Here is a 10438-nt window from a genome sequence, read left to right as displayed (position 1 = left end):
CATGTCTGAGTGACTATGTATGCGGAATGTGTGTAAGAATGAGTTATGGGTAGACTCTGTGGCTCACGCCTGTAATCCCAGCACTTTGGGAGGCCGAGGCTGGCAGATCGCGAGGTCAGGAGAGCGAGACCATCCTGGCTAACGTGGTGAAACATCATCTCTACTACAAATACAAAAAATAAGCCGGGCGTGGTGGCGGGCACCTGTAGTCCCAGCTACTCGGGAGGCTGAGGCAGGAGAACGGCGTGAACCCGGGAGGCGGAGCTTGCAGTGTGCCGAGATCACACCACTGCGCTCCAGCCTGGGCAACACAGCGAGACCCCGTCTCAAAAAAAAAAAGAATGTGAGTTACGTGAGCATGTGTGTGCTACATGAGTGAACATGGGCGTGTGTGTGTAAATGAGCACATTGGTACGTGTGCACGTGAGTGTGAATGCGTGAGCTATCCGTGTGTGGGTGAGTGAATGTGTGGGGTATATGTGCAAATCCACACAGGTGCTGTGTGATAAGAATGTGTGTGGTGTGGGTGAGTGCAAGCGTGCAAGGGTGTGCATACAGGAAGCTCCATGTGTGCATGTGAACGTGGGAGCGTGCCGTGGAAAGCGTGGGGTGTCTGTGTAAGTGGCGTGCATGTGGAGTGAGCAGAGGTGTCTGTGTGGCTGGGGCGGAGGTGTGGACTCAAGTGGATTTTGTGAGAGTTGTAGAGTGTGAGCACTGGTGGAACTGTGTGTGTGTGATATGGGTGTGACATGGGAGAAGATCTGTGAGCCTGAGTGTGAGTGTGCAGGTGTGAGTGTGTGTGAGGGCATGTGTGTGGGTGTGGTGTGTGTGTGAATAAACGTCCGTGTGTGAATGTCAGAGTGTGGGGAGCCACAAAACCCGAGAACCAGGAACCCTGGGAAACCTGCAGTTCCGAGCTGCCCAGAGAAACCGCAGGAAGGGCCTGGTCAGCAAGTCACCATTCCTGGCTCCTGAGTGTCACCACGGCCAGCCTTCCACAGGGCAGGCAGACACGAGACACACCACACAAGAGGAAGGGGAGACCCCAGGCCCCTTCCAGAGAGGCCTCTCTGGCCCCCGGCCGAGAGGCTGCCCCCTCCCCTTCCCAGGGGGGCACATCCACTTCCCAGGCTTGGAACACAGCAGAGTGGCCCCCGGCACCTGTGAAGGGAAAAAGGTGACATCCTTTGCTCTCCCAGCACAGCTGGCTGGCAGCTCTCCTCCTTCACCCAAGGCCTGGAGATGGCCGCGGCTGAGAAAGGCTCGCCGGGTTCCCAGGCTGCTCTAGCCACACAGAGACATCCCTGTGTCCTTGCCAATGGTGTCTGAGCAGGGTCTCCCCTCCCTCATCCGTGCAGAGCAGAGGCCCAGCGTGCAGCATCTCGCCCGGGCTCTATAACCATGCGACACACTAACCACCACTAGCTGCGTGGCCTTGAGCAGGCAGCTGATCCCCAGGCGCCCCCACTTCATCTGCAAAGCAAGGGTCACGGCACACCGTGGCTCCGAAGCTAGGATTCCGTCATGCCACCTCCACTATCCTGCCAGTTCTACACCCGCAATAAACCAGTCAGCTGTGCAGGGCTCCTGGGGATAGCCAAAGCCTCTCAAGCCAGCTGTTCCGAACACCCTCCTCCAGCCACGACTCCCGAGGCTTCCAGTGCAAACCCTTGGAACACACAGGGCTGGGCTTTTTCTTTTTTCTTTTTCTTTGTTTTTTTTTTTTTTTTTTTTTTTTGAGACAGAGTTTTGCTCTTTTTGCCCAGGCTGGAGTGCAGTGGCGCAATCTCGGCTCACTGCAACCTCCGCCTCCCGGGTTCACGCCATTCCCCTGCCTCAGCCTCCCTAGTAGCTGGGACTACAGGCGCCCGCCACCTCGCCCGGCTAGTTTTTTGTATTTTTAGTAGAGACGGGGTTTCACCGTGTTGGCCAGGATGGTCTCGATCTCCTGACCTCGTGATCCGCCCACCTCAGCCTCCCAAAGTGCTGGGATTACAGGTGTGAGCCACCGCGCCCGGCTGAGGCCATTTTGATTTTATTTTAAAGTCTTGCCACATGGACAACGGCCAGGGGGCTTCACACACTCAGTGGACTCCAGGTACAGACCCTTGATCTTTTCAGGGCTCTTCACATGTTCTGGCCTCCCTGGCACAGTGCCCCTCACAAAACAGGGGCATCATGGCTAGGCACAGTGGTTCACACCTGTAATCCCAGCCCTTTGGGAGGCTGAGGCGGGAGGATTTCTTGAGCTCAGGAGTTTGAGACCGGCCTGGGCAACACAGTAAGACCCTGTGTGGTGTGGTGGGGCGCACCTACGGTCCCAGCTCCTCGGGAGGCCGGGGCAGGAAGACACTCAAGCCCAGGAGGCCAAGGCTGCAGTGAACTAGGATGACGCCACTGCACTTCAGCCTGGGTGACCGAGCAAGACCCTGTCTCAAAACAAAAATGAAAGCAGGAGCCTCAGCTCAGGAGGCGTGTGGGAAAACACAAGTTCCCCCAGACCTGGGCTGAAGCTGCTGCCCCCACCACACCCCCAGCACACCCCTCGGCAAGGCCAAGGCCAACACCAACAGGCCCAGGGCACTATGACACACTTTCTAAAACTGGCCACATGACCTCCCACCCCAAGAGGTCTTCTGCAATGACAGCTCAACACTCATCCTGGCAAGTGGGAGATCTGTGCCCCATCTCTTGAATGTGGCAGCTTCTGGGACTGCCTTGGTCGACAGTGTGTGGAAGTGATACCATGTGACAGCCAAAGCCAGGGCCCGTCCTTCTGGTTTTCTGGAGACGCTTGCTCTTGGGACCCAACTGCCATGCTGTGAGGAAGCCCAACTAGCCTAGGTAGAGAGACGACACGGAGAGACCACATGGAGAGGCCACATAGAGAGACCACATGGGAGAGGTCTCATGGACAGGCCACACGAGGCCACATGACAAAGCCACACGGAGAGGTCTCATGGACAGGCCACACGAGGCCACATGGAAGTGTTCCAGCCAGCCACAGGCCCTACTGAGGTCCAGGTCAACACCAGCATTGACCACGAGACCTGTGAGTAAAGATGCTTCCAGGAGCCTTCAGTCCCCAACCACTGAGTCACTGCGGCAGAGGCTCCAGACATGGTAGAACAGACAAGTCGTAGTGCCGTCCCCTGTGCAAACACCTGCCCTGGAGAAGCCGTGAGCACCTCACAGTGGCCGTTCTCGACCCTGAACTTGGGAGTGCCTTGTTATGTACAAGATGGAACGTTGTTGGCTATTGCTCAGCCTTGGCGCCTCCTCTCCCCGCTTGCCTGTCGCTGTAATGACAGTCTCAAGTGTGCCTCTGAAGGGAGGGCTCCGGGGCTTCCTCGCTGCACGCATTCCCATCCTCTCTCCCTTGCTGCAGCCACTGGCGTCAGCGGCACAGAGGATCCGCCCCCACCCACTGCCCAATTCCCCAGCACCGACCCAGCCAGACACGAGACATCACCAGGGGGCAGTGGGTGCATGTCAACCGCAGGCAATGGCTCAATGCTGGGCAGGATGGGAGGCTCCCGGCCCCATGTCGCCATTTCTGCCAGGGAAACACCATCACCTCAAGGACCAAGCCAGAAGGAGGTACTGCTGAGTCCCCAGTTCATGTGAGGGGCCCCATCCTGGCCACTACGTTCTGCAGCAGCCCTGTCCTCATCTGGACTCTGGTCCCTCCTCCCACCTCCTGCCACACTCAGGACCGAGCCTCTTCCCAGAGCCCAGGACAGGCAAAGGAGGTCTCTGCTCCAAACTGACACAGCAAATAAACCAGCCTCAAGAGCACACGTGCCGGGTGCAGTGGCTCATGCCTGTAATCCCAGCGCTTTGGGAGACTGAGGTGGGTGGATCACCTGAGGTCAGGAGTTCAAGACCAGCCTGACCAACATAGTGAAACACTATCTCTACTAAAAACCCAAAAAATAGCTGGGCATGGTGGCACATGCCTATTATCCCAGCTACTCAGAAGGCTGAGGCAGGAGAATCCCTTGAAGTCAGGAGGCAGAGGTTGCAGTGAGCCGAGACTGTGCCACTGCACTCCAGCCTGGGCGACAGAATGGGACTCCACCTCAAAAGAAAAAAAAAAAAGCACACGTACTGCGGATTCCACTCTTTTTTTAGGTGGAGTCTCGCTGTTACCCAGGCTGCTGGAGGGCAGTGGTGCAGTCTTGGCTTACTGCAGTCTCCACCTCCCAGGTTCAAGCAATTCTCCTCCCTCAGCCTCCTAAGTAGCTGGGACTACAGGCACACGCCACACCACGCCCGGCTAATTGTTGTACTTTTTGTAGAGACGGGGTTTCACCATGTTGGTCAGGCTGGTCTCAAACCCCTGACCTCAGGTGATCCACCAGCCTCGGCCTCTCCAAGTGCTGGGATTACAGGCGTGAGCCACTGTGCCCAGCCCAGATTCCACTCTATCGGGCACCCAGAGGAGTCAAACTCATAGAGACGGGAAGTCTGGGGCTGAGGGAGGGGCTGGGGAGTGAATGTTTAATGGGGACACAGTTTCAGTTGCAGAAGATGAGAAAGTTCTAGAAGCGGATGGTGGTAACGGCTGCACAACACTGTGATGTGCTTAATGCCACTGAACTGTGCAGTTCATTTTTTTTCTTTTTTGAGACGGAGTCTCGCTCTGTCACTTAGGCTAGAGTGCAGTGGCATGATCTTGGCTCACTGCAAGCTCTGCCTCCCGGGTTCACGCCATTCTCCTGCCTCAGCCTCCCAAATAGCTGGGACTACAGGCACCCGCCACCACGCCCAGCTAATTTTTTGTATTTTTAGTAGAGACGGGGTTTCACCGTGTTAGCCAGGATGGTCTCGATCTCCTGACCTCGTGATCCACCCACCTCAGCCTCCCAAAGTGCTGGGATTACAGGCTTGAGCCATCACGCCCGGCCAGTTCATTTTTTTTCTGAGACAGGGTCTCGCTCTATCGCCCAGGCTGGAGTGCAGTGGTGCAATCATGCCTCACTGCAACACTGACTTCCCAGGCTCAAGCAATGCTTCTGCCTCAGCCTCCCCCCAAATAGCTGGGACCACAGACAGTCGTGCGCCTCCATGCCCAGCTAATTTTTGTACTTTTTATAGAGACAAAATCTGACTATGTTGCTCAGGCTGCTCTCAAACTCCTCGGCACAAGTGATGTTTCTGCCTTGATCTCCCAAAGTGCTGGGATTATGAGCATGAGCCACCACCCCCCGCTTGAACTATGCGCTTTATTTTTTTTTTTTCTTCAAAAAAACCCTCTGCTGGCAAATTACACACTTTAAAATGGTTAAGATGGGCCAGGCCTGGCGGCTCATGCCTGTCATCCCAGCACTTTGGGAGGCCGAGGCGGGTGGATCACTTGAGGTCAGGAGTTCGAGACCAGCCTGGTCAACACGGCGAAACCTTGTCTCTACTGAAAATATTTTAAAAATTAGCCAGGCATGGTGGTGGGTGTCTGTAATCCCAGCTACTCGGGGGACTGAGGCAGGAGAAACGCTTTAACTCAGGAGGCAGAGGTTGCAATGAGCCATCACACCACTGCCCTCCAGCCTGGGCAACAGAGCAAGACTCTATCTCAAAAAATGATAATAAAATAGAATGAACAAGGCTGAGGCTGTTTCCACAGCCTCGGGGGAACACCTAAACTGACTTGGCCCTGCCTGCCTTCAGCCAGTTACCACTTTTGCCGTCTGAGCTGCCACCAGACCACAGGGAGGCTTTTGCAGTGTGCAGCCTGTACAACCATGCCAGTGCACCTGCACTGCTCCCCGCCAGGCCCATCCCGACCTACGCAGCCTCCTCGCTCACCTTTGGCCTCCCCAGCCCAAGTCTGTCTCAGCTGTCACCTCCTGATGCCCCCTGGGGAGTGTGTGCCCCTCTGCTCCCCACTTTGGGTCTTGTATCTCCATCCATACACCTGTTTCAGACAACCCACCCCCCACCATCTGAAGTGAACGAAGCCACCAGCCTCGGGCCCAAGGAAGGGGTTGTAGGTAAGAGGTCAAAGCGTCCCTGCTGGAAGGAGCACACGGCTGCCTGGCTTTCTAAATCAAGCCCATTTTATTTGAAGTTTTCCACATGCCACACATGTACATGAAAATTCCCATCCAGGATGTAGTTTGCTACAGGGAACACCAAAGTCAGCAGTAGGCATCACCGTGAGACGCCATGGGGGCAAGTCAGCGGGACGGGGACAGGGAGGTTGGTCATCGAAAGGCAGGTAATGCATGTAGGGTCATTTAGCACCTGATCATGAGATATAGCAAGACCCCCGGGGCCAGGGAAAGGTCTCGCCTTAAAAACACGTGGAGCTCTGCTGTCTCTGGGCAGTCTCACGCGGATAGGCAATGCTCGGAGGGTGGCGAAGGGGCTGGAGGGAGGTACCACCAGCGGCTGCAGGGGAGGGACACGCACACACACAGGCATGCACATGCTTGCCCGTGAACACCCCCCGGCACACACACACCCTTGCACACTCCCCACCCTCTGCCCCAGACACATCGACGACACAGCGGTCCAGGCTCTGGCTCACTCCCTGGGAGGCTTCTGTGGCCAGTTCCCCTGGCAGGTCTGGTGGTAACAGCTTGGAGAAAAGCCTCCCAGGACCAACCCTCATTCCCAGGTCCACTGGTCTGGGGCGGGAGAGTAGCCAGGTGTTCTGATCTGGGGTTTTCCCGTAAACCGACCCCTTCAGTGTTTCTGCTTTATTTTTTGTTTTTTTGAGACAGGGTATCTCTCTGTGGCCCAGGGTCGAGGGCAATGGTGTGATCTTGGCTCACTGCAACCTCCAACTCCTGGCCTTAAGCAACCTCCTGTCTCAGCCTCCTGAGTAGCTGGGACCACAGGCACACGTACAAGGCCCAGCTAACTTGTTTTTAAATTTTATGTAGAGATAGACTCTCACTATGTTGCCCAGGCTGGTCTCGAACTCCTGGGCTCAAGCAATCCTCCTGCCCCAGCCTTCCAAAGTGCTGGGATGACAGGCTTGAGCCACTGCACCCGGCCCCTCCCATGTTTCTTGAAGGAGCTTGAGAGAGTAGAGGAGCCCTGATAACAGCTGGCCCAAGTCACGGCCACCACGGGGTTCCTCAGTGTCTATGAGGTTTGTGTTCATCATGCCCAGTAGAAACTTCTAACTTGAACCCACACCCCCAAGTGCAAATGAGACCCATGGCCATCACGAAGAGCCCCCCAGCGTCATGGTCAAGGCTACCAGGAACTGGCAGCAGTGCTCTGCCCACGTCCACAGGAGGCGGTCGACGTCTCCTCTGCCTCCGGTTTAGCGGCCCCACACTTCATCGCCACACCTTGTTCATGAATTTTGCAAGCTTTCTTACAAGAGCTCTGTAATGGGCCAGGCGCAGTGGCTCACGCCTGTTATCCCAGCACTTTGGGAGGCCGAGGCAAGAGGATCACTTGAGGTCAGGAGTTCAAGTCCAGCCTGACCAACATGGTACAACCCCGTCTCTACTAAGATACAAAAATTAGCCGGTCACGATGGTGGGTGCCTGTAATCCCAGCTACTCGGGAGGCTGAGGTGGGAGAGTCGTTTGAACCTGTGAGGCAGAGGTTGTAGTGAGTGAGCCGAAATCGTGCCACTGCACTCCAGCCTGGGGGACAAAGCAAGACTCCCTCTCAAAAAAAAAAAAAAAAAAAAATCTGTCATTTTCAGATCCTAAAAGGAGCAGATAACACGGGAAGAGGAGGTGGAAGGCTGCCACGGCACTGCCTGCTGGGAGATCAGGGTCTCCGCATCCAGGGCTCCAGCACCCTCCATCCCTGCAGGAGCACTGCTGGCACCTCCACGGCCAGGACACTGATCTGGAGCTTCATTGGCTGGCAGGGGCCCAGCCCTCAGCTGTCGCAGCCCTACTGCTCTAGGCCTGGCCCCTCCATGAGCCCCCCAGGTCCAAGCCTGAGCCCAGCCCCAGTCCCCTGGACCCAAAGGCCTGTGGCTCTGAGTCCGGGCACAGGGAGTGGTTGAGGGAGGGCGCTGCTGAGCTGGCAGGCACGCCTTGTGTGTTTTTAGCGCCAGAGGAGCTCAGCCCATCCTGGCTGCAGTCCTGGGTCGAAGCAGCGAGTGTCCTCCCGCCCTGTGCACACACAGGTCCCGGGACAGCCTCTTGGAGAAGAAACGTCTCAGGCCTGTGTCCTGGCAGGGCGTCTGGGGGCAGCGGATGGCAGGGATAGAGCCCGCCTCCTCTGCTGCAGAAGGAAGCAGCCCTCACCCAGCTCCCCTGGGCTGGACCGGCCCTTGAAAGCGAGAAAAGCCTCATACAGCAGAGAAGAGCACCCAAGGCCCAGAAAGGCACCTTTGCTCTGGGTCCTCAGGCTCAAGTGCCTGCCCTGGGCCACCTTCAGAAGCCTGGTGGGGCCCAGTGTTGCCTGGTGACATGGAGCAGGCGGCGGGGCGGAGGCTGCGGGACAAGGGGCTGCACGGTCACAGGCCACAGGGCCATGGGGCCGCAGGGCCAGGAGGAAGTCAGGAGAATAAATAGCAGCTAGGTCTGGGGTGAGCTGGGGGCACAGGCAGGACGGGGCAGCCAGAGAAGTAGGAGCTCTCCCTTTTAAAGAACAAAGGGATACATACCCTTTCCCCTCCACCCTCTCTCCAACCCCTCAGTCTCTCCCTCACACTCACACAGGGAAGACGTGACTCACACACGCATGCACACACAGGGCACGGGTTTACACAGACACACACATACAGGCACACGTACACACAGGCACATGTGCACACACAGGGCACAGATACACGCAGGCACACCCATGCAGGCACACGTGCACACAGAGGGCACAGATACACGCAGGCACACGTGCACACAGGCACATGCACGCAGGCACACGTGCACACACAGGGCACAGGTACACACAGGCACACCTATGCAGGCACACACACGCAGGCACACGCACACAGTCACGGGGACAAGTGCTGACCACGCTCCTCCGGCAGGCAGCATATGGTCTGCCGTTTAACAGCCGAGCTCTGCCAATTGGGGACCATTAGGGTGGGTTCTTTTCCCAGCATCAAATGCTGCAGAATATAAATTGCAACTAACACTGGTGCCAAAATAGCACTTAGCGAAAATAAGCACGTTATTAACATCTGGTGAAGCCCATCTCGGGGGTAGCAGCAGCGGAAATTCTTGCTCCAAGTCAAAGGATGGTTGCAGGGGACTCTAAAAATACAAGGTCTACTGTTTCGGGGGTGCTTTCCAAGGCACTGCACCCCAGCCTCGGGAACGGCCCTTCCCCCAGTCCTGTCTAGGAGTATAAATTATGCTGCTGGTTAAAACCGCTTGCTCATGAGAACAGGACACCCAGGCGTGATCATACACACGCTAGGATGCATTCCTGGTGCAAACGCAATTCTCTGGCCCCAGTGGGGAATGTTCTGGAAGAAAGGAGAGGGGCGCAGAGCTGCAGCGCCCAGAGACACAGGCTCACTGAGGGTCCGGGAGACTCCCAAGCCACCTGCCTCCCTCCTGGGCCACATCCCCTGCCTGCCGCACCTCAGTCTGAGAGCAAGAAGTGGTCAGTACTGGGAGGTACCACACCACTGGATCTGATCACTGCGCCTGGTGGTCTCCAGGTACCATTTTAAAGCTCTAAAGAAACGCCCAGGAAGTGTGTGTGGGGGCTGTGGGCAGCTGGTCCTGCGGCCTGCAGGTCAGGAGACGGGGCCGAGGGGTATGGCTCTCAGAGGCCGTGACAGGAGGGCCAGGAGGCCTCTGGGAGGCAAAGGTGTGGTCTGGTGCTGGTCCCACCATCAGGCTCTGCTGAAATCAGCCTGCGGATGGGCCTCTCCAGCCAGGAGGCAAAGGTTCTGCACTGGGTGCAGCCCAGGGCTGGGAGAGGACCCGTGGGCTTCAGAGAGGAGGCATTGACCCCACACATACAAGAAAGAAAGTCAGGGTGAAGTGGGAGGAGACCTCGAACCCCAGATCCGCCTGTGCCAGTGAGCAGAGGCGCCAGGGCAGTGCCAAGACTGCCATGTGGAGAGCTGGGAGGCAGCCTGCACAGGAGGGCTGTCCCTCCCTACAGCTCTGACCCCAGTTCTCCAAAGGCCTCTTGGACAAGGAGCTGCTGAGAACCATCCCCGCCCAAGGGCAGGGCCGGTGATCAGAGGCCCGGGGACAGTGTCCCCCATTTTTTAACAGCAAGGCAAATGTGAGACACCGCCCCACAGGACGGTGGACCTGTCACATGGAAACCCAGGAGGATGACGGCGGGCTGGGCAAGGGGCCCTTCACCAAGAGCGGCCAAGGCGGCGGTCCAGGCGAGCAGGACCCAACTACAGCCCCCCTCAGAAGCCACCAGCCCAGGGACAGCTCTAGGGGCGCCTGGAGGTGGAAGGCGGCAGAGGTGACCCGCGTGGCACATGGGGTTGGGCCTCGGACGCTGGGAAGGTGTCCTCATTTTTGGAATAGCTTTAATT

The 10438-nt window shown here is 57.2% G+C and overlaps 1 pseudogene; it reads right to left on the bottom strand.

Annotated features, from left to right (window-relative positions):
* Positions 1-6004: 6004 nt before the first annotated feature.
* LOC103246834 (uncharacterized) lies at positions 6005-10373 on the bottom strand (annotated as a pseudogene).
* Between the last annotated feature and the right edge of the window lie 65 nt (positions 10374-10438).

This window comes from Chlorocebus sabaeus, chromosome 28 (assembly GCF_047675955.1).
Source record: "Chlorocebus sabaeus isolate Y175 chromosome 28, mChlSab1.0.hap1, whole genome shotgun sequence".
NCBI classification, from domain to species: Eukaryota; Metazoa; Chordata; class Mammalia; order Primates; family Cercopithecidae; genus Chlorocebus; species Chlorocebus sabaeus.
This window is presented reverse-complemented; position numbering and strand designations above follow the sequence as displayed.